At 45.7% G+C, this 22686-nt stretch overlaps 1 protein-coding gene across 3 annotated transcripts in view; it reads left to right on the top strand.

Moving 5' to 3' along the window:
- TTC28 (tetratricopeptide repeat domain 28) overlaps positions 1-22686 on the top strand; it is a 99433-nt gene that overhangs the window by 29929 nt on the left and 46818 nt on the right. The gene's annotated exons all lie outside the window — the stretch shown is intronic.

Below are 22686 nucleotides of genomic sequence, written 5' to 3'. Positions count from 1 at the left end.
TTCCATTCGGTCCCTTATCGCAGCTTCTCTCTGAAGGCATCGGGGTTTGCTGGGAGGGTGGGTGTGCTGTATTGCTGCCCTCGGGGTGCTCGCTCGGTGGGCTCCCTGGCACATGAAACGAGCTGATCTGCTGCTCTTCGCTGGATCTCGTTGCCCCGGCCTCACCTCGGGTGCTCCGATCCATCATCAGCTGGGATTTGCTGCAGCCTGAGGCTGAGGGAAGGAGAGCGTGGCTGGGCTGGTGCCGTGGTCTTGGTTGCTACTGCAGGCTCTTTTATCCATTAATAATAATAATAATAAGCCATTATACTTGGGATCACATAAAGGGATGCTGGAGTTCAGGTGAGAGAGCACTCCTTTCAAAATTATTAAAGCCAGCATGTTGAAAAAAAGTGGTGTTTCAAGTTTATTGAATGTACCTTGTTTGTTATGCAGGAGCAATGTTGTCAATTTTGTGTGTTCGAGAAGCCTGATAGCAGAGAGTGTTTTAGATACTAAAAAAAATTGCATATAGGAGTCATTTGCTACTAAGCTTTTATGACTAAATGCTTGACAAAACCCGAAATCACTGGCTGTGCCAGATTTCATGAAGGATTCAATAAATAATTAACAACAATAAATAAGTAACAACACAGTGATGAACTGCAATATCCCTTTGTTACTGACATGCAAAAGTTACGTATGTTTACCAAGAGCATTCAGTTCGTGTGTACTAACTCTGCTATGGACAAATACCTTTTTCAGTTTTCCTGCAGTACAGAAAATATGCTCTTAGTAAATTCATGCAAATATCGTTATATTTCTGTCATAACTTATTCTTTGAGCTCTGTATAGGTTTTTTGAAGTCTGAACCTATAGTATTATGATATGCCTAAGTGCTCCATTAGGGTTTTAAATATGTGCTCAAGAACGTAACAGCGCATTCCATCTTGGTCGCTGTCATTTTTAAAAAGCATAACAGCAGGATCCAGAAACTCAGACTCTTTGTTTCCTTTTGGCCTGTAGGTGTGCACCACAATTCATGGCTCCGTCTCTCGATGCTGTGCTTTAATCTGGGCACACACGTCCAATTCTGCGGGGATGGAGAGGAACCGTTTGCTGTGCAATCAGAGGTGGGCGCTGAATGAGCCCGAACACCTTCTGTGAGACAAGGCTCTATCAGTTTCTGTAAAACAATGGAAGATCTTTGCATGACCTGGCTCTTGTCAGTGGTGCCTGCGCGGCCTGTTCCGCAGCAGCGCTGCTGGGAAGATGCTGTGAGCACAACCTGCGTTGTATTGAGAAATGTCGGGTCGTAGAGCTCTTCTCCTTGGGGAATGGAATTGGCTGATTCCTGGGCGGCTGCTGGTGTAAAGTGACCTTTTCCCCTGTGTGGGGAAATGAGTTGTGCTACAGAAGGGCTGAGAAATGCTTGCAAGGCAATGATAATTCCTGCAAAGGAGCATGAGCTTAGTTGACCCTTGGGCTCCTTTCTCTACAGATCAGTAGATTATGGGCAATAGTGGCTTCGGTTGCATCAGGATTTACCAGTGTGGCAAGTGCTCTGATTTTTAAAGCTGGAAAATCAAGCCTGCTTTGCAGAATTCTGCTCATACTAGGTGAAAATAAGCAGATTGTGGGGTTTTTTTGTTGGTGTGTTTTGTTTCCACCCCTCCTTCCCCACCGCCGCTTCTTCCCCCCAGTTGTAATACTGGCCATTATCAGAGAGCACTTCAAAGCATTCACAGTAAGCCTTCCTATCCCGTATCTCTTAAGAGGCTTTTAAAATCTAAATCTACCTTCTTGTATGCTTAAATAAACAAAAATGGCTAGTATTCCTGACCTGTTAAATATTGTAGATCTTTTCCATTTAAGGCCATCCAGTACTTGGCTCTGGAATGATGTTATGCCTGAATTCATAGCGATCCGAGCTGGTATCTGTGTCAGCAGCGTGATGGAGCTCTGTCCTTCTTTCCTCTTGCAGCGACCGGGGAAAAGAAGCTGCTTCTCAAGCTGTCAGGTCTGAGGAGATGTAGGTTCTGTGGCTGAACCAGCTGCCAACAACAGGACTTGGCTTTTTGGGCTTCTCAGGGTAAACGTTGATCTCCGTACATGCACAAGCTGTGACTGCAGGGGATCGGCTTACTAAAGATTTCTGAAGGTTGTGGCATTCTGGTGAATCTTTTGTAACAGACTTCTCATTTTATGAGATTCTGTTGAAGTTTAACCTGTTTCTTTGACAGAACCACTTAAATGTGTTATAGGAAATTCCTTGCTGTCTCCAAAAGGAGACGTGCCCCAGATTGCTGTGGTTGTCTATAACAAATTATGTTGTCAGATAAATTCCTTACTGTCCTATGGAGGCTTGTTCTGTCCAGATTTACTTGGGTACTAAAAAAACCAAATCTGGCTGGATTTTTGAACAGTTTTGTTCGCTTATCGATTTATATCCACTGGAAATCCAGAGTAGCTCAAACAGGGTGGATATATAATGCATCTTGGTATTTTCTGTGATTGCTGATGTGATAATCAAACTGCTCGTAGCAGAAGTAGTTGCATGTACAGCTAAGGTAGGCTCCTGGGTTGCTTACAGAACTTTCTGCATTTTCAAGTGGTTATTTTATTCCTGTTATTTATCACTTCCAGCCACCCCCACCCAACCCCAGCATTGCACCAGGGTTGTCTCAGCTGGATGAGGAAAGAAGTAGCTCGAGGCGAATAAGCAAACACAGGGGAAGGGAATTGCACATTGCTTGAAAAAGCAGGAAATGATAAACACCAAAGTTTAACAATTAGTGCAGTCTGGAGAATTACTCTGTGTAGTAGGTTGTCTGATGTGAAATAATGCATTAGAGGGAAATTTTCCTAAGGGAAATTAGACTGGAAGATGCAGGTGGACTGTATGTCTCTGTCTCATTGAGAAGGGAGGGCTTCTGAGACACAATTAAAATTCTTTCCAATTATTCTCACAACAGACAGTGAATGGATACGTGTGACAGTTGAGTGACAAGTGTATACGCAGACTAGAGCCGGCAGACTGGGTGAATTTGGTTTCCCGACTAAAACTTCTGTTATAAGCTGAATTCATAGTGGTTGTGATTGGGTGTGGAGCTGAATCTGCCGTTCCTGATGCTGATTTCTTTGTTTTCCCTGCTGTGTGTAGCAACCTCTCCCTTGCCTGACCAGGCTGTGGTCCCTGGTCTGTGCAGCCGCGGTGACGGGCGGTGGGACAGGGGGTCCATGGCTTCTGGTGGGGCAGGACAACGGTTTGGTCGGTCTTTGCACAGAACCTTGGGCCACATGAGTCAGTCTCCTGTTTGCTTGGAGTGTCCAAACCCTTGAGGCTTGAAAGACTGATGACCTGCCAGGTACAACATTTATATCTTAGGTTAATAGATTTTCTAGTTTTAACCTTAATCTTATCCTGTTAATCATCTCAGCATTGACCGGTTAATGTTTTGGTTCCAATAAGCAGCTAAAACTAGGATTCACCCCACTATAGATGTTCACGTTAGGAACATTAACCTGTACCCTCTTTGTAGACTTGTGTTTCACTGCAGCATAAGTGACCCCAGGTCCTGCCCGTATTGCCAGAGGCGTTATTAGCAAGATTATTAGTATCTTTATGATCGTGCTGGTGGTTGACCTGTCCGCTTCTGTGCAAAATCTGGGGTTTCTGTAATAAATCCTAGAAAACCTGGATCCCACTCCAAGATAATCTATGGCATGTACACAAATGTACTGGTTTGTCCCTTTGGAGCCAGAATATGTCTAGTGCCACTTGATACAAGTGTCAAAACAATAATTATCTTAATGTCAAGCTGTATCCCAGTTCTGTCTGGTCTCTGGCAATCAGTGATGGTAAACAAAGACGTGTCGCCCTCACCTGCTGCTGTTTGACTTCACCGTGTCCTGTTGAATCCATTTGACAAATGCAGATTCCACTGGAACCCAAGCATTTTTTTTGCCTGATAGTTATTTTAATTGGGAAATAATGTTTTCATTTGAACAGCATTGACTCCTTTGAGGTGTTCAGCCCAGACTTGTTAGGCGGTGTGGATGCAGATAGCACTGAAGCTCTTGACTTGTGCAAATGAGCACTTAAAGCTGCATTAAAATCACTTGTCCCTGAGTCACCTGAACCTGCTTAAGAGGTTCTTACCCAGGGTTTATAGGCTACAGCCCTACACCAAGTTTCTTTCTATTGTGCCTCCATCTGAAGGGGGAGGTCTGAGGTGCTGGGGCTCACGACCTGGCTTTGTCAGGACCGAGTTCGGAAGGGTTTTCATTTCTGTGCGTCTCGTCTCTCAGTTGGGAGGGAGGGAGCCAGCCCTCCCCTGCTCAGACCCTTTTCTGCGCTGCCATGGAGACATCACCGCTGGCCATCGAACCGCTGAGATGGCGGCTCCTGCTGCTGCGGCTCCTGCCGCTCTGCTGCCGTCAGCACTTTCCCGCTTTGAATCCTGCTTTGATGAATTCTGCCTCCTCTGCGCTCGTAGCACAGTGCCCTGCGCCTTTCTGGGCATGTAGTTGTGGGATGTAATGCTTTGTTGCCCAACAGAAGCTGTCTTTTTTGCTTTGATACCTTTTAATCATTGAAACGCAGCGTTTTGAGCTGTTTCTGTCATCTGGTTTTTGCACGCACCTTCTCCTGGGTGTCACTTGGTGTGTGACAAGGCAGGAGATGTGCACCCTACCCAGAGCAGTGGTGTGTGCGTGGGATCCTGCTGCGAGAGGGTGACCTGTCAGATTGGAGTACACGCAGTTCAAGTGCGACCGGGGACCCGGTGTGATCCCTGTGCATGAAATGTGAAGTTTTCTGCAACAAGCAGAGTCCTGTGGATTCTGAGAAAGGTGCCTGCCTTTGTCAGAAATCTATTCTCTTAGCTGTAGTGAAGAACACGCTCATCAGGCAGCACATCTGTGGAAAGAATTTAAAGGGCATTTACTTACTGGCTGTCAAATTAGAATCAATTTGTTGTAGTTTATTTATGTGCTCACTAGAAAATGCACTAAGGGAAATAGTCTAAAATATCGAGGGCTGCTGCTGCGTAGCAAAGAGTACGCGAGGAATTCGAGGGAGCAGCAGAGGGGCTGTGTGAGCACTTTGATCTGTGTCAAAGCCAGGAGAGGATGGTGATCCTGCCAGCTTCGTGAATAGTGAACTGTGAACATGGAAAATATCTCCGAAAAGCTGGCTTCTCGCAGACCAGCTTCAGAATAAGCAGGTATATGCTGCTGGCAGCGGTGTAGAGTGTTCATTTCTCAGGGGTGGTGTGTGGGTGCCAGAAGGGCCGGCACAGCTGTTTGTGGAGCTGTTACCGTTGGTCACGTCACTGAACCAGGCACAGATTTTGTGCGTGTGTTTGTGTGACCTGTGTCAGCTTCTGGTACGGCAGTAGAGCAGGAACACCTTCCTTACATTAAAGTGTGCCTCGTGTTACCTGGAAAAATGCTCTAATGCCTCTCAGTGTGTTAGTCGCTCGTATATTTGAGTTTGGCTGTGGGAAATGGTTCCTAACGGAGCCGGCAGCCTGGTGCTGACTGCACTATGTGATGTCCCTCATGTACCTGCTGTTTGCTACACAAAGTCTTTCCTTACCACGAGATTCCCTGCACCAGGATTAACTTCTGATTTAGTCCTGTGTCTCTTGGGTACTGGAACTACTGTAACCGCTTTGAAGCGATCAGTGCTTGTTGTCCCCGGCTGCTTTGTTCTGCTCTCGAGATGAGCTGTGCTGGAGGAGACCAAAGGGGCCGCAGCTTTGTCTGCTTGTTGTTTAATGCATTTCATTCCTTTTCTCCGCATCCCCGAGCAGGCTGTGCGCGGTGCTGGATGTTACCCCTGCACCTCCTGTCCCTGCTCCTCTGCCTCGGGCGGGAGAAGCGGCGGGAGCCAGAGCTGTTGTAGCGTTGCCGCAGCGCGGTTGTAGTGAAAGTGCGTGAAAATAGCAAATGGAATACAAATTTGTTCTTAATTTGTACAAGGAAGTTGCCTCCAGATCCCCTTCATTTGTCTCATAGATGGTGGCGGAAGAAACTCGTATTAAAAGAAGGAAAACTGCAAAAAATCTAATGATCTTCTTACAACATGAAGACGTGCTACTGACAGCACTCAACCACTGAACTACTAATTAAAGCCATATTTTAACAATATTTAAAGTTTTTAAATATGGCTTTGAAAACACAAAAGTCAAAAATAGGGATCAGGAAAAGAAATTTTAAAAACTACATTCCTATGTTTTCAGGGCAATATTTATTTAATATTTTTTTCCAACTTGAGGGTAGTTTCCAAGCTGTAACGGGTAAAGTTAGAGCTCGTTACTTAACTGTCTTTTAGATATTATTGAACTGACCTTACCAGGCTTTGTGAATAGCACCTCTAGTTTCTTTTCCTCATGGTTATGCCATACTTGCTCTTTGTGCCTCGTGTTTGTTCTGTCCAGATCAATATGCAGGTTTTAGAAGGGGAGCAGTAAGCTTCCTTCTTTCTCAGCTGTACCAGCTAGTATATACTAATACATAGTTTTTGTCAGCTACCCTATTGTAAACATATATATATAAAATTTAAGCGTGGCTTTAACTCAGCAACAACTCTGTAAATCTGGAAGCTCTTCAGAAGTGGCCTTGTGTGCTGCACTGCTGGGTCAGGCCTGGCCTAGGGAGGCCCTTTTGCTGGCTGCTGTCTTTGGTGGAGGTGCTCACACTTCTCTGGGCTGCCAGGCGCCTTGTCAGCGTGACCAGGTTCGTATCGCTTGCCACTGAATTGCAGCCGCTGCAAGGTGGCATTTGGGCATTGCTACAGAGCTCTGGGGCACTGCGGGCAGACCCCGGTGCTTATCTGTACCATTTACCCGCCGCGTTTATCGTGAAGCTGCTGCGTGAGCGGTGGGTTTGTCACCATCGCATCTTCAGAGCATCTGCAGACAGCTCTGCCTGTCCCCTGAATGTGGCTTTTACCCGCACGAGGTCCTGATGGCTGGGTAAAGTGCTGATCGGTTCATCATTTTAATTCTCACTGTTTCCTTTCAGCTTCTGGCACCTCTAGTGTTCATGAGACAATTCCATCTTTGTTTCAGGGTCACGGTTTAATGCGTGGCGGCTGGTGACAGTGCTTGCGAGCGGAGCTTGTGAAGTCTGAATTGGTTTGCTCGCATCTGCGTGAAGAACTGAAGCCAAAAGCGTCTCCTTCTAGAGGATTAGAATCACATCATTACTGGAGGCAGTTCAGAGAAGAGTGAAAAAAGTGATTAGGGGCCTGGAGGGACCGACGTATGAGGAAAGATCAAAGGGGCTAAATTTGTATCATTTGGATAACTGACAGTAAATGGGGAGCATGAAAGTCTGATTATTGAATGTGTATAACCAGGGAAGGGTCCAGGAGAAATTATTCAGGGTGGGATGCTGGGGGGAATAGGATTGCATTAGCAAGGGGGAAGCAGCTGTTAAATAGGGAAATTTCCCAACAACAAGATATGTTAGGGTATTTAATTGTCTCTTGCTATAAACCAAATTACTTGAGCTGCTGCTTTTTCATTTACTGATGATCAGACATGAAATGTTCCAAATAGAGGTAGAAGTATAAAGCCGAGACTGGTGCAAAAAATGACTCTATGGCTGTATGTATCTCTGGCCTTGGTGTCCACATCTGCAAGGTCCAGTGTCAGATTTGGGTGGAACTTGCTGACCAGAGCAGCAGGTAGGACACCGTGAGAAACAGACCTTCCCTGGCTTTTTTTCATCAGGATTAACAGAACAGAGGAGGTCACCTGTCTGTACAGTTTGTCCTTCTGCAGTTATCTGGGATTTCAAGAGGTAATTACTGCACAGGGTCATGAGTTGTGTCACTTTGATTCAGAAGTTTGGGCTACAGCCTAGATATTAAATTGGGATCTAGGACTTCAGAATTAGCAATTGCAGGAATAAGTGATATTTTAGATGATGTTTCCAGTATGCTGCTTTAAAAGTATGCTTTTTGCTACGCATCGTGTCCTTTTGCATCTCACGGCAGTTTTATATTGATGCATCTCCTGCTGAATCCCTTTGTGAACAACTTGAAATGAGCCTGAGCTTCTGTATGAGCTGATTGTTTATCTTTTCTACTAATAAATGCAAAACACATTTTGGAAATTCTAGACCTGAGTTCCAGCTGAAACTTTGCCTTCAAGCTGCTATCTGTTTCAGCTGAAGTGGTGGCTGGATTGGGGTCTTTTGGGTTGTCTGGAAAGTTTGCTTTCCCAGCTGGTTGTAGCACCAAAGCCTGGGAGCAGGGTCGTGTGCCATCGCTAACTCTGTGTTTTCTACCCCAGTGCTCATTTAAAGCAAATCTTTTGCATTACTCTGAGCATATCTTTGCCAGTATAAACTGCCGTACCAATCTATTTTTTCCTGTCTAGCTGGGAATAATAAATCTCCAGTTTGAGGGGATTACAACTGCTCTGGACAAGTATGTTTCATGTGACCAGTAAAACAGGATTAAGCCTACGAGGGGTTCAGTGGAACAGTGAGCTGATGATGACGGGTGTGTGAGCCCATGTACGCGCGTGTTCGGACCAGCGCGATGTGTCGGTGCCTTCTCAAGTGCTGGTGCTGTTTGTACTTAAAAGCAATGGGGACAGCGTATTCATTTGCTGTTGTGTATTTCAGAGCAGAGGCTTATTGATTCAGGTGCCTGAAATCGTGAGGCTTTGAAGCAGAATTTCCTTTGGGAACAGTCATGTGAAAGGGCAAAGGGGGGTGTGATTACAATTTAAACCTTCAGACCCTGCCGAATTACTTTTGCATTGTTTTAAATGAGACTGTATTGTGGAGAGCTACCCACATCTCTGTTTAACTATTGCATCCCCACCTGTGGCAGGTTATTGAAACAAGGGGGGTTGAAATGCTGTGTGTGGCTGTTGGGAGATGGAGTTTGCCATGCAGAGATGTTCCTGTTGGACATGCAGTGGCTCTTGGCTGCTGTTCCACCAGATCACTATACCAGGTCTCCCAGTTGTTTATGAAAAGCACAGTCACAAAATAACATGCCAACATCGTTTGATATGTCGCTTTTCTAAGCTTTCCATCTCCCCAAAGGAACATCAGTTGTGTGAGAAGTCTGCCTAGTAACTAAGTTTGTATTTGCTGATACTAATGTAGGATGGCAGTGAGTGTCCAGCTAGCAAGGAGGCAGCCTTCTCATGCTGAGCGGCCTTTTCCAGACAGTAAATTATTCAGGTTTTCTGTTAAAAGTGTTAAATGTGTGGTGGTATGGTGGTTTTTTGTTTGGTTGTTGAGTTTGTTTGCTTGTTTGTTTTTTCATGGAAAGACTTCTAACACAATGTCAGAATGCAAATACCAAGATGGTCCTCAAAATAACTTTGTCCTAGTCAGGCTTAAGAGGCTCCAGGTCCAAAGTAGTTTTCCTGAAGAGATTGTTAGAGGATTTTCTGATCTACTAATGTATGTTTGACTTACTTTCTGATTGCAGACTCTCTTGTGGGAAAACTGTCATATGGTCCACTTCTCTGAGATTGGATGAGTGTTCGCAGTTTTTCCACAGCAGCATCAACGTGCAGAATCTGTATTCAGTCCCACTGAGGAATAACTCTAGCGCATTTCTTATCAAACAATAATTATAATTTTTGTGTTACATATAAAATTGGAACATCTGATAGTGAAAGTTCTACGAGATATTTATAACAACTCTCCATATTATTTTCAGTCTGTGGGGATCTGTGTTGATTCCTCACAGATCCTTGTCTTCCCCATGTTTTTATGCACTGGGGTTGATCAGGAAAAGCTTGCAGAATTGTGCATTTCTGAATATGTTGGTTGAGAGCTGTCTTGTGGCAGTGAATCACTTCTAGTGCTGCCGTGCTGCTGCAGACCTTACTGCACAATGTCATTAATAGACAACTGCTTTAAAACCAAGCAAAGGTTTTACAACGTGCAGTCTTATTACTCTGTTAATTATGTACTTGCTAACAAACTATGGTTTCTGCTTTCTTCTGCAAAATAAAAAGAATTGCATTAAAGAAGAGCAGGTTGTTCTCCTCGGCAGTACCATGAAGGTGAGCACTGTGAACAGATGGTGATGCTGATACCCGAGCACGGAGCCGTTTGCTCAGTGACCCGCTGCTGAGAAATCACAGAATCATAGAATGTCCTGAGGAGATAGGCCTGTACTTCACAAAACTGGTGTAAGCGTAGGCGGAAAGGGGAATTTGTTAGCGGAAAGGGGAATTCGTTAGCGAGCGCTTGCCTTTTGTGTGGGGAGAGCTGCAAGCACACAGCTCTGCTTCTGAACGCTGCTCTTTCCTCCCAGAGATGCTCGGGGGAATAGCTCCGCTCAGAAGAAGAATTCTGTCGTTTAAAGGATGAACTAGGAGGTAATTGCTTATGCCACCGGGTCACTCGGTATTGATGGGCGCTGCTTCAGGACTCTTATATGTGTATAAGTCCTTGGTGGTTGAGAATTGACTTAAATCCCGCAAGCTTTGTTGTGGGTGTTAGGCGCCTGTGTGTTCATCTTATCTAAAGCAGATTTCTAGGAAAGCAGATTTCCAGGACAGATTGAGTTGTGCTCTTTGATCCTATCATGGGTGGTTGAGAGTGGTAATTGTGGGATTTCCTTTGGAAATACAGGGATTTGTGCCTGCTGCCGTACAGTTGCTGGTTAAACAGAGCAGCTATGGGTTGCTGCGTGTGTGCCTGCCCATCAGAGAACGCTAAAAATGTGAGAAAATTAAAACTAAACCAGTAAAATTGGCTGTTAAAATCTGAGTGTGCGTCAATACCTGGAAAGCTGCAGATAATGGCTAGACAAAGGCTGTGCAGTGCTGGTTGTACTAGAATGAGTATTTCAGTGGGGGCTTTGTCCTCATTCATACTTTCTTGACTTGGTAGATTTCCTGTATTTTTCACTTACAATTAGGTACAGAGTTCTGCTGAGTGAATAGTGTTTAATGTCATCGAGCTATGACTGGGGACTTCCAGATACTACAGACCGCAACAGTTTTTCTGCTATTGTTCATTTTGGATGCCAGGAAGAACACGTGTAATTAAACAAAGTGGGTGTCTTTGCCAGAGCTGCAGACACTGTACTTGAGGCAGTTGCAGCGGAACTGGGAAACTGATGTGGAATTCTAATAAAACTGCATGCAGGGACTTGTTCTCACGGTTGTTTGTCCGCTGGGCTGCAGCGTGTGTTTGGCAGCAGCGGGTGTGCGGGGTCTGCGGCAGGTTTGGGGGTTTGTGGTAGGTTTGGGGGTTCGTGGCAGGTCTGGGGCTCTATGACAGGTTTGCTGCAGCGCTGGGGACAGCTTGTGTCGCTGACAGCTGGGGACAGGCTTGGAGACAGGACAGCGGACACGGCTTTGTGAAGCCAGGAGCCCGCAGGGAGCATTCCAAATTAAGAGAAGCAGATTTGTAGTTCATATTGTCAGTCATGTTTACTTTTCCCCAAATATACTTACCTTCCCGTTTACCAAGGCCAATAAGTCAGGTTCCTGGGCCGAGTGTCTCTGCTCGCTGTACGTTTTAGAGTGGGAGGACGGGACTGACTGCTTTGGCTTGATGCATTTTTATTTTGCCCCGTGCTGCAGCTGATGCAGCTGGTAGGGTACTGGGAACTGGGCTGAGGCTCCAGTTTGAGCTGGATGAGCCCAGTCTGGTGCTGGTGGTGGGTGCTGGCCTGGGCAGCCCCAGTGAGGGGGTGTCGGGCGGCACTGAAGCAGGTTCAGAACCCTTGGGGATGCACATGGCGTGGCTGCTGGGTCTGCACGTTCTTATCTGAGCGTGATGTTGGGGAGGGTGGAGAGGCTGTTTTCATCACCTCTTCCCTCTGGACCCTGCTCGTTAATCTGCTCAGACCCATCCGAGTGTCTCGAGGCATGTTGGACTATCGTTAGCAGTGAGTGAACAGCTGCTGACCCAGTATTGACACAGGGATAAATTATTCAGTGTGTCTTATTTGGGAATTCAAAGGCTTCGTGATGAAACCTGCAGAACTATATTATGTCTCTGACATTCTGAGATTTCATTATTTTGCCATCAATTATTCACTAAGCCTTCTTGTTCAACTCCTGGCACCCTGATGGACTTGCAGGCTGGTGGCAAGCAGCAGACGGTACTTTTCCGTGCTTTGTTGTCGTGGCTTTTTCATGGTACCTTGTGGAGGAAATTTTCCTCTTGCTTACTGTCTTAAATCTCTTCCCCAAAGTTATTCAAATTTTTATAGTTCACATAAAGATGCCACAGCCATCCCTATTGTCTGGAGATTTCCCCAGCAAACTGTAATTATTACTAACTTTCCCCTTACTTAGAGATGCATTTTAGTTTTCACTATGGCTGCATTTATTTTGGAAGAACGCACAGTGAAACAACAACATATCGTTTCGCAGAAAATCTCCTGTGGAAATGCCAAAATAGAGGCCAGTGGAAGAGGAAGTTGCAAAAGGTGTTTAACGAAGGGTTTGTCCTCAGGAGCACTGCTGAGGAGGCTAACGAAGGGTTACAACGCCGAGCACTGGGATGGACACTCTTGCTCTATGTTGTCCCTCCTCTGAAGGCACAAGGGGATCAGTCTGTAGATTATTCATTTCGTGGCTGTTGTGAGCAGCAGTGTGGAACCTCTGAGGATCATGGTGCACAGTAACTCTTCATGCTGGTTCTCACTGTCTCGGGTCAGTGCTGATGTGTGCCAGAAGGAATCCTTAGCCATTTGCCCTTAGCATGGCTCTGTGTGATGGATTTTACAGTGCATTAGAGCACAAAAATTGCTATTTTTGGACTTATCTGTTGCAGCCCCACTGAAGAGTGACACCTATTCTGGAGTCAGTCCATATACTGTTCTAAGAACAAAAGAGAGAAGTGGTAAGGCAACTAAAATGAAGCAGCTGTTTAGCAGGGAAATAATATACAATTGGCCAGTGTGATGGTACCTCTTGACCCTTTCAGGGCTACTCAATAAAGCTGGCAGTTCCCATAGCAACTACTAAATTGGTGCTTCAGAGATCTGTGATACAGGAGGTGAGTCATTGTAAGTAAACACAGGGTTGCTGTTTCTCCCCTTTGCATTACAAGAGTAATGATCTGGCAAACTTGCTAAATGCAACACCCCTCCTGCAGAATTTTTCCCACGTTCACCTTGGCCAAAGAGATTTGTATATTTAGTACTTTTGCAAATTTGATTTTTCCCCTTTCCCCCATCATCAACTTTCTCCTTCTTGGCAGGTGGTGCTGAGTGAGCGCAGAGGGGGCCGGGCCGGGGCTGGGATCCGGGGACACCCGCCTGGGTGTGAATACGTGACAAGTCACCATTATCCTGCACCTGTACTACTCTGTATTTAATCTTTTGTCTTCTGTTGGCTCTTGGAAATTGTGCTGTTGTGTTTTTTCTGTTTTTCACTTGTTTCTATTCTGAGATAGGGATGTAGCTCAAGATCAGGGTGGTCTTTGGAATGGGCCCATGGAGATGTATGCTGGAAGAATGGCTTCACAGGTTGTTTGCCACAAACCCAGCATAGTTCTGGAGACTGTCAAGGCGTGTTCCAGCACACTTGCATCTCCACACATCTTTGGTTGTATGCAGAGCTGTTGTTTCAGTGGAATGCATCCTGTATGTTGGAAAAACAATTTGTGTTAAAATCCTGAAATGCCTGGTTAAGATACTGCAATGCACTAGTTCTTTTGACATTCAAATTGCTGTTTACATTTGGTGCTGATTGAAGTTTATCTGACTTTCACCAGTTATAGAGGTTTTGAGTCATCTGGATAAAATACATTGGTAGGAGACCTGATTCTCTAAACCTCCCTGTTCCCTCTTTTTGTACAAGCTTAGAACTGTGGCAGCTTTAATGAAATCTCAGAGGGTTTCTGCTGGATCTTTTCACTCTACTGTTGACTGCTACACCTAATATCCATCCACCTCTCTCTTAACAATGCTGATGAAAATGCTTCCAGGTGAAAATGAGGAGTGAACTTGCTGGATGACCCCAGAAGTCCCCCGTGCTCCTTCAGTGATTGCTTGGAGACTGTAACTTGGCAGGAGGTCTGAATGAGTCTGTGTAAGACACTTCGGGGATGTCAGTGGACGCGAACTTCATGGAAACGCTGAGCTGTCACCTCTCCTTCACATTTGATTCAGATTTCTAGATGGGATGCTTCAGGAAGATGATATTTGATTTCCTAGTGTTCATTTAAGCCACAGAGTTTTGGTGTTGAAACCATAAGATGATTGCAGCATATGTAATTAGTAATCTTAATTTTCATATTGGCCAACTGCAAACAGATCATCTTTGATGTGTCTAGGTTCGTAAGATTCGACAGATAAGTGTTTGCGAGGGATGTGTTCAGACTCGGTCGTGCAGTTGGAGGAGGAAGGCTGAGCTGCTGCTGTGTTGGTTTGTGTAGGTGGTTCAGTGTCCTGAACTGATTTTGAGCCCTGTACTTTTGCCATAGACAGAGGAGAGCTACAAAGCCGTGGAGATCTGTTATACTGCTTTTCCACAGTGGTTTGTTCTGTAAGACATTGGTGTAGCCGTACCACACCTTTGGTGTAACCATTCCAGCACGGAGGGATTTTGCAGATGGTGAAGCCAAGAGGGTCCAGGCTTCTGGGCAGGGGAGGAGCACCTGGATTTGGGGAAAACCCAAAGCGTGGAGGTAGTTTTGAGTGTCCAAAGTGCTGGGACCTGCCTGCCACTCAGGAGAAGAGCTGGGGGAGAAGGATGTGTTTTGGGAGGTGGGGACGCGGCAGGACGCTGGTGGCAGCGGGTGGCAGGTTTGGGGTGAGATGGTCTGTTGATGGATTCCATCCAGGCAGCCAGAGCGCTGCATCAGGGGTGACAGGGATTGTAATAAATTTGTCTCTCTTGTGGTAATTTAGGTTCTGTTGCTTAAGAAACACTCACCTGCAGTCATTGCACAATGTTTAATCAGCATTCCCACAGTTGGAAAAGACCCTTTGTCTGAACTGTGAATCACCTGTTGGGACTGTCCAGTCCACGAGTGCTGCTCGAGCAGACACGGATCTGTGAAATATTCCCTGCGGGATTTGTTGTGAATGCCCAGCCTCATAACTGTGGGCTCACCAGATGCTTTAATGTCTCATTTCTGGATTTTATTGTGGGTTTTCAGTGTGATCCACCTAAACTCGCACAGCCTGCCAGCGTGCAAAATGGAGAAATGCTGAAGGGGGGGCAGTCATTTGAGCTGCTACTCAGATGAGTAATTCGAAGTGAGACAATGAAACTCTGTGCTGGAACAGTCAAGCAGAATAGCAAAAAGAGTTCTTGTGGTGGATGTCTTCCAGTTTAGGACATGATTTTTATTATTCCCTCATTTCCCTTTGTACTGTTTTTTCATTTGTTTTTGCTTTTAAGAGTATAAGAACAAATAGTAGCATATGTTTGTATTCTTGAGCCCTGCAAAGGTTCTCAACACTTTCAGTGTTGTTAGAATTGGGAGAATTGTGTGCAGATGTACACTGGCCATGAATTATAAAACATTAATACAATTTAAATCATAGTACAGTGCTGAAACTAAACAAAGCACTAGGTAATATGGTGTGAAAACCAGTCCTGCCACTGCCCCAAACTTCACTGAGAAGCAGCCTACAGGTGTAATCTAATCCATTTACTGTAAGTTTTGTGTAATTCCGTATCTATTAAATCTCTAATAATACCTTACCAAGATTGCTGTTACTTCTGAGTAGGGTGAAAGGTGTCTTATCTTTTCTTCTGCAATTTGTAAAACAAGTTGTACAGCCAGAAATCGGACATAACCTTGTCCCTCTCGCCGGGGAATTCTGGAAGATGCTGCACTTGCATCTGTGCCTGTCAGCCTTAAATACCAGAGGCTGGTTGCACTTTCCCTGTGCTGGATTTGGGCACCAGCAGGTGCCTTGTAACTTGTCTGGAGCACTTTTCTCCACTCATGACTGGTTCTTGCTATTAAGTAAGGCTTAGGAGTTGTAGCTGATAAAGACGGGAGGATTGTCTGGCACCACACTGTTAGGAGGGTGAAGGATGCTCTGAAGGGGGGTCTGGGTTGTACTTGCTGCTTCTAGAGCAAGCCCAGATGGGAAGAATGGAGCAGCAGCAGCAAAGCTGTGCGAGGGGGTGGGCTGTTACCTTCTGTGCCAACCAAACCAGCTCAGCAAAGATTTGACCCTTTATTACTGATGTTTACATTTAATTCAGGTGGGCAAGTGATCTGTGCACAGTCTCTCCCACTGCAGGTAGTGGAAGCACAATTAATAAGTAAATGCTCTTTGGATAAAGCAAGGCATGATATTTTACACCCCCATCCTGTTTTTCTGTATAGGCTCAATGTGGCTTAGAGGAAATTTCCATTTCCGAGTAGATTAGTTCCTGTAAGAGACACCTTGGCCCTGGGTAAAGGATAAATCATCTGTCTGCAGAGACAATAAACTCGTCAGGTCTGTGTTCTTTAGGGCAGGCTAAGGGTGGTGCTGCAGGTGCCAGCCGGGTGAATGGGCTGTGAAGGAAAATTGTTAATCTAGGGTGCACCCCTGGCTTTGTGACAGGGGTTCAGATCATACGGGCTGCAAGCAGTATGTATGCGTGTGCTGCATGTGTTCTGAATTAAAGCGCATTCTTCCCTCTCCTCACATTCCTGAAATCCCACAGCAGAGATTTGTCCTGTATTTTTCTCCAAAATTTGGCTGTAAAGCAGTTACAAGGGGAGAGGAAAGATTCAACCTGGTGCTTGGCCCCACGAAGCCACAGCGGCTGTTCCCACGTTTTCCCCCGTCCCTTGGTCACACGTGTCGCGTTGGTGGGCGGCAGCGGGTCCGGCTGTGAGCATCCCGTGCGGCCGGCAGCTCTGCCTGTCCCGGAGATGTTCTGCAGACTCAGGACAGGCCAATTAAATGCATCATAGATTATTTGTGCTATTTTTGGCATTGTCTCCTGATCTGGCAAACCAAGGGAGCATTGTGGAAAAAGCGTTTTCTATGTGTTTGCCTTTCCTGTCCAGATAGCTGGTTGTCCAAGGTCCGAAGCAGACATGAATATAAAGGTGTTTTGAATTTCCTCCCCTGTGTACAATGGGATTCTTTGTCTGAGGCTGAGGCTTTTTTTCAAGTTTTCCATGTTTATTTGACAGTAATTTTCTGCTCAAAGTTCTTCTCATGCTGTTTTGCTCTTCTGTCTCCATTATCCACTTACAAATCAGCTGGCAATTCATTATGTAAATGAGTCTCTGAGTGTGAAGGTTGATGACAGACTGATCAGCTGAGCCCCAGCACAGCGGCTGGTGTGGGTGTGTGACAGCCGAGGGACCGGCTGGTGTGGGTGTGTGACAGCCGAGGGACTGACCGGTGCAGAGGCGGCTGGCGGGGGGACAGAGAACCCGGGGCCAGGGGACTCTGTTGCTGTGACCCCAGGGCTCTGTTGCTCTGACCCCGGGGTTGGGGGCTCTGTCACTGTGACCCCGGGCAGCAGGCGCTCAGCGGGACCTGCAGGAGTGCTCGGAAGGGTCAGCCATGCACACCTGCTCTGTTGGCACTGTACTGGTGATGTGTTTGCCCCACATCACGGGGATCGTGGCGTGGCCGTTTATTGGCCTGGCTGTCTTGGTGTGGTGGCAGAACGCTCTCACAAGTCTCCTACATGCCAGGTAATCCCCCAGTTCTAGCTGTCTTGAAATACTTTGGCCAGTGTACCATCCTGCCCAGGAAAGAGTGTAATATGGATTACTGTTAGACAAATGCTAAATCATATTCCAGAAGCATGAGCTCATGCTTCAGACGTACAAGAGACCGTGGTAAGACAGGACTGAACTCCTGCGGCTGCTGCTTCCCTCTGACTCTTGCGAGTGTTGCGTACGGACGCGTGAGGATCTGAACAATTTATTGCTGTGGATTCTACAGGGAAAAATGGTATGAGCCCAAGGAGTTGTTCCAGAGCCTGCTGTAGATGCCAGTACATCATGAGTATTTGTGTAGATCCCTGGTCCAAAAAATTAAAGTCTATTTTGATACTTATCCAGTAAGAAAAGCACTGAGTTTTCTTGGGCTTCCTTTACTGGGCTTGTTCTTATTTAGCAAAATCCTGGAAAATGTAGAGGTCCCATTCATATTCATAAGTGCTGTTTCTTTGTACTGTATTTTTATCTTCATTGCATGTTTTGTATTAATTATAAACAAATTAGTATTACAGTTCTTGCTTATTGATATTAGAAGGGTTAATAAAAATTTCAGAACCTCTTTTAATACGAGCTATTTCAATTATGGAATTTACTTTCTAATCCTGTTTCAGATTGCACATGAAAATCTAATATTCAGGGTCTAGACAGTTATCTCAATGGGATCTCAGATGATGAAGATCAAAAAACTAACAAGCATGTTTATATTTGCATTTCCTGGACGCTGTAGCAGTCAACCCAGTGGAAGCTCTAGTAGGACAGACAGAAATTCTCCTTGTGCATTAAATGGGCTGTAATAAACACAGATGAAAAATACTTGCCTGTATAGAAACTACACTGGTCAATAAATTGAGCAGAACAAATACGACTCATGCTTAGAATTGTAGAGACAGACGGTGCCTGGCTGGGCATTGACTCTGCTGTAGCCCAACCATCGGCGACCTCTGTAAAGCTGGAGTGTCCTGCTAGGAACATGTGCCGATTTCTCTTGTTCATACAATTTTTCTAAAACTAAGGGCAAAAAGGCAAGTCTGAAATGAACAAGGTGGGGCAGGGAGAGCAAAATCTGAGTGAGATGGGAAGACCTGTTAGTTTTTGATGGGTCCTGTGGAATGTGAGCCCCTGTCGCTGGCATTCAGTACTTGGACTTGCTGTACGAGCGGCCTCTGTTACAGGGACAATTTTCTGCATGGCTTTGAAGTCTTAAGTGCCAAATACATTTTGCAAGTTAATTAATTAGAATAACAACTATTTTTGCTTCCAGAATATCAACGGTGCTTTCAGTGGTAGTGTGGCTAAAAAGCACTATTTCTTCTCTGTCCTCCTTCCCTGGTCATCTGCACTTGGCTGCATGGGATCTGTAAACTGGCTGAGGGGAGGCTGGTTGTCCAGTGGACTGAAGAGTGACTGGATGAGACTGCAGTGTGGTCAGGTTTCCCAAGACTAAAGGCCCATAAGTGTGTGGCATTACTTGCTGACAACCTCTTGCATTTAATATCAGTGGCTTGGTAAGATTTGCTGTGTGGTAGAGTTGCCTTTTAGCAGCACCTGTGCAGCAGCGGAGCAGAACCTGTGCAGAAGCCGTGCAGCACGGGGCTGGCTCTGGCTGCTGGTGCTGTGACCCCCGGGCACGCTGGCGTCCCCGGGAGAGGGAGCAACAGAGCACACACTCGGTCACACCAGCACAAGAGAGGAGAAAACAGGGAGGTGCATCTAGTGCCAAATTTCAGCTGAGTGAGGCTTTCTTTGTGCACAGTGCCTTGCTGCCGGGAAGTATGATGCAGAGATTTAACTGATGAAGATTATTCCAGCTCTTTGTATTACATCGAGTATGCAAAGAGCCACGGGTTAGAAAGCGCCTGCTGTTTGTTTGTCCTGTCATTCTCTTGTTGTTTTAATCTTCTTAAAAGGAGTCAATATTTTTTTTCTCACCCGGGATCACTGGAAACTTAATGGAACTTTTACTGTAGAGTGAGTACTCTTCTCTCTTCACATAGTATGATTAAAAATGTAAAGTTCGCTGAAGCGTGGGAAGACTCGGTCTGTGTCGGGACTGGAAAGCTGCTCCTTGTCTCATTTCTTCAGCTGCAGTTGCTGGCTCCCTGCCTTTCCTTTTCCTCTCCTCTCCTCTTCCAAAGGGTGACTCTCACCATTTCCTCTTTGCAGATTTTTTTCCCTTGATACGAGTCTTCCTTCCAATGCAAAACTAGCTTGTGCATGCCTCTTGAGGAGGAAATAGGTGATGTAAATGCTTTTTGTTTATTTTGTTAAAGGTCTCTGGGGAACACAATGTGTGGAGAGTGTTCTGTATATGCTGGAAACTGGAGGAGAAAGGAAGGAAGGGGTTTTTGCAGGAGAGAAGTTGGCCAAAATATTCCTTTCAGTTACAATTAATAAGTTTTTCATTTGGGCTCTGAATGCTCTGTTTGTATTCAAATTAAGTGGTTTGGTGGGGGGGGACTTCCAGGAATAGATGTGGGGAAAAGATAAAAGCACTTTCCAGAAAGGACGTTGGAAACACACGGTGCTGAACTGGATCCTGTTTGTGGGTCTCATCGCTGTCTTGTTCCTTCTGTCCCCTGGAGCCCATGGCATCTCCTCGCTGCGCAGAGCTCAGGGCATGAGGACTTGGTTTCCTCAGCGTTCAAGATGTGCTCAGTGCCCCACAAAAGTGACAGTGTTGGATGGGCAGGTGGGAGAAACCAGTGTCCCCAGTGCGGCCGCTGGTGCATCCCCGCTGGGCAGTGAGGGTGGTGGAGTTCAGGACTGGCAATGGTGAGCAGGACAGGCCTGTCACTGGGTTCAGGGTGGCGATGGTGAGCAGGACAGGCCTGTCACTGGGTTCAGGGTGGCGATGGTGAGCAGGACAGGCCTGTCACTGGGTTCAGGGCTGGCAATGGTGAGCAGGACAGGCCTGTCACTGGGTTCAGGGCTGGCAATGGTGAGCAGGACAGGCCTGTCACTGAGTTCAGGGTGGCGATGGTGAGCAGGACAGGCCTGTCCCTGGAGAACGCTCTGAGGCCATGGCCAGGCTTCCCCCCTTTTCTGATGCTGCAGCTCTGGGGTCGTTTCTCCTGCTGGGAACTGATGTTCACTTGGATTTCTGTAGGAAAACTGTAAGTAGCGCAGAGGCTTGACCTGTGTTTTATTTAGCTTGCTTTTTCTCTATTTCTCTCTATGCGAAACATGAAAGCCAGGTGTTACCATATCTGTATGTTCCTTCCTGGCCTCTGCAGCCTTAGTGTGCAGGATGGGGGTGAGGGAGGATTGCACTGTGCGTGGTCCCTTCTCAGCCCTGGGAACAGAAGCCGCAGCATTCCCATTTTCTGTAGGCTGGGGAAGGCTTGTCTGCATTGCCTGTAGCATCCTCTCCCTCCTGTCTTTTCCCTGAAACCCTGTGTATGAGTGAATTTGGGTTTTCTGGGCCGGGCTGCGTGTGTGCAGTGGTGAGGAAGCCGTGTGTCCTGGCAGCCTGTGTTCTGAAGGGGCCGTGGCAGGTCCCACCGCCCAGGAAGGCCGAGGTGCTGGAGACACCGACAGTGTCAGGTCCCGTGCCGGCTGATGCGTTCGTGCCCTTGTCCTCGATAACTGGTTGAGGCAGGGACGCTGCTCCTGGACCAGCCTTGGTGGCTGGAAAGGTCCCTGTGAGAGACACGCTGCGTCAAACTGCCTCTGTCACCCGGTGGTAAAGAAAGTAATTAAATGATAATTCTGGGAAAAAAAGGACTTAAAAGCGTGTGCCTTGATTTATGTGACAGCTCGGTCACTGCTGGGAGGGCTCGCGCTTGATGGCTGCTGAGCATTGTTAGTGCTTTATATTTTCTTTGATTTAAAGCTTCATGCTAGTAATCTAATTAACATTGAATTGGGTTTCCAGTACAGTAGCTTGTTTGGTTCAATAAGAACACATTTATACTAAAGGTTAATGAAAAGAATTTTACTTTCATTGATTTCTTTAAAAGTGGTTCTACAATCAAGGCTTACTAATGGAAAAGATATTAAATATTCATGTCTATAAATTTCTCATGTCATTTCTGATTTTCCTTAATCTCTGCCTCCCTGGATTGGATTCCAAAGTGTCTGAAAGCCCTAATGAAATACCAGTTTGGATATTAATTGGAGATTTATCCTGTTTATGTAAAAATACTTCCACAGATGTATACCTATTGTATCTTGAGCGCAGGTTTCCGTTACAGATGGAGGCAAATAGTGATGAGGCCTTATCCATGAAAGCAATGCTAGAAGCCAGTCTCAAGGAGCTGTATTATGCTCTGAAAGAACTTGTAAAGAAATGCAAATAATGTTATATCTTCTGTTCTGGCAGTGTCATTGGTGCTATTGAAATAGCTTTGAATGAACCAGAAGTGCAGCAAAGTTTGCATCAGAAAGGTGTTAGTTGGGCATGAAGATAAATCCTAAATCATGGGCATCAAAGGTGCTTGAAGATTGAAGACCTTTTTATAATACAGGGTCAAGATTGTATGTGCTACAAACATACTGAGTACTTTGAGTAAATACTGGGTTGTGGTTTCTGTGATCTCTTACCTGCAGCTCGCAGGACACCCTTTGAGCCGGGGTTTTGCTGTCGCTTTATCTGTGAGGAGAACACATTTCTGCAGTTCTTGCTTTGTGTGTAGGTTCCTGGTTTCCCAGTTTAAGGAGATGTGGGAGCTCTGGGAATGCTTTGCAGCTGCATATTGATGTTGTTGCCGATGTAGAAATGGAAATACATGGTGATGAGATTTAAGTTACTTTGAAGGTATTTTGTGAATTGTTTCCTTGGAAAGGAAGAAGAAAACAAAAAAATGCTCTTGTAAACATGTTTAATATTATGAATGTCTTGTGTCAATCCAAGTAGTGCATATATATATACATATGTATATATATATGTGTATTTTATATATGTGTCTGTATACACTCAACAGGTGGCACAGTGCTGAGCACAGCATTGGGGAACGCGATTTCGGTTTCTGTCTGGATCTTTGCATCGTGTTTCATTGCAACTCGAACTTTCAGCACACTTGGGTCTCTACTAGTATTAGATGTTTAAATTGT

This window comes from Streptopelia decaocto, assembly GCF_964273445.1.
Source record: "Streptopelia decaocto genome assembly, chromosome: 15".
NCBI classification, from domain to species: Eukaryota; Metazoa; Chordata; class Aves; order Columbiformes; family Columbidae; genus Streptopelia; species Streptopelia decaocto.
The sequence above is the reverse complement of the archived record's forward strand: the minus strand, read 5'-3'. Positions and strand labels throughout refer to the sequence as shown.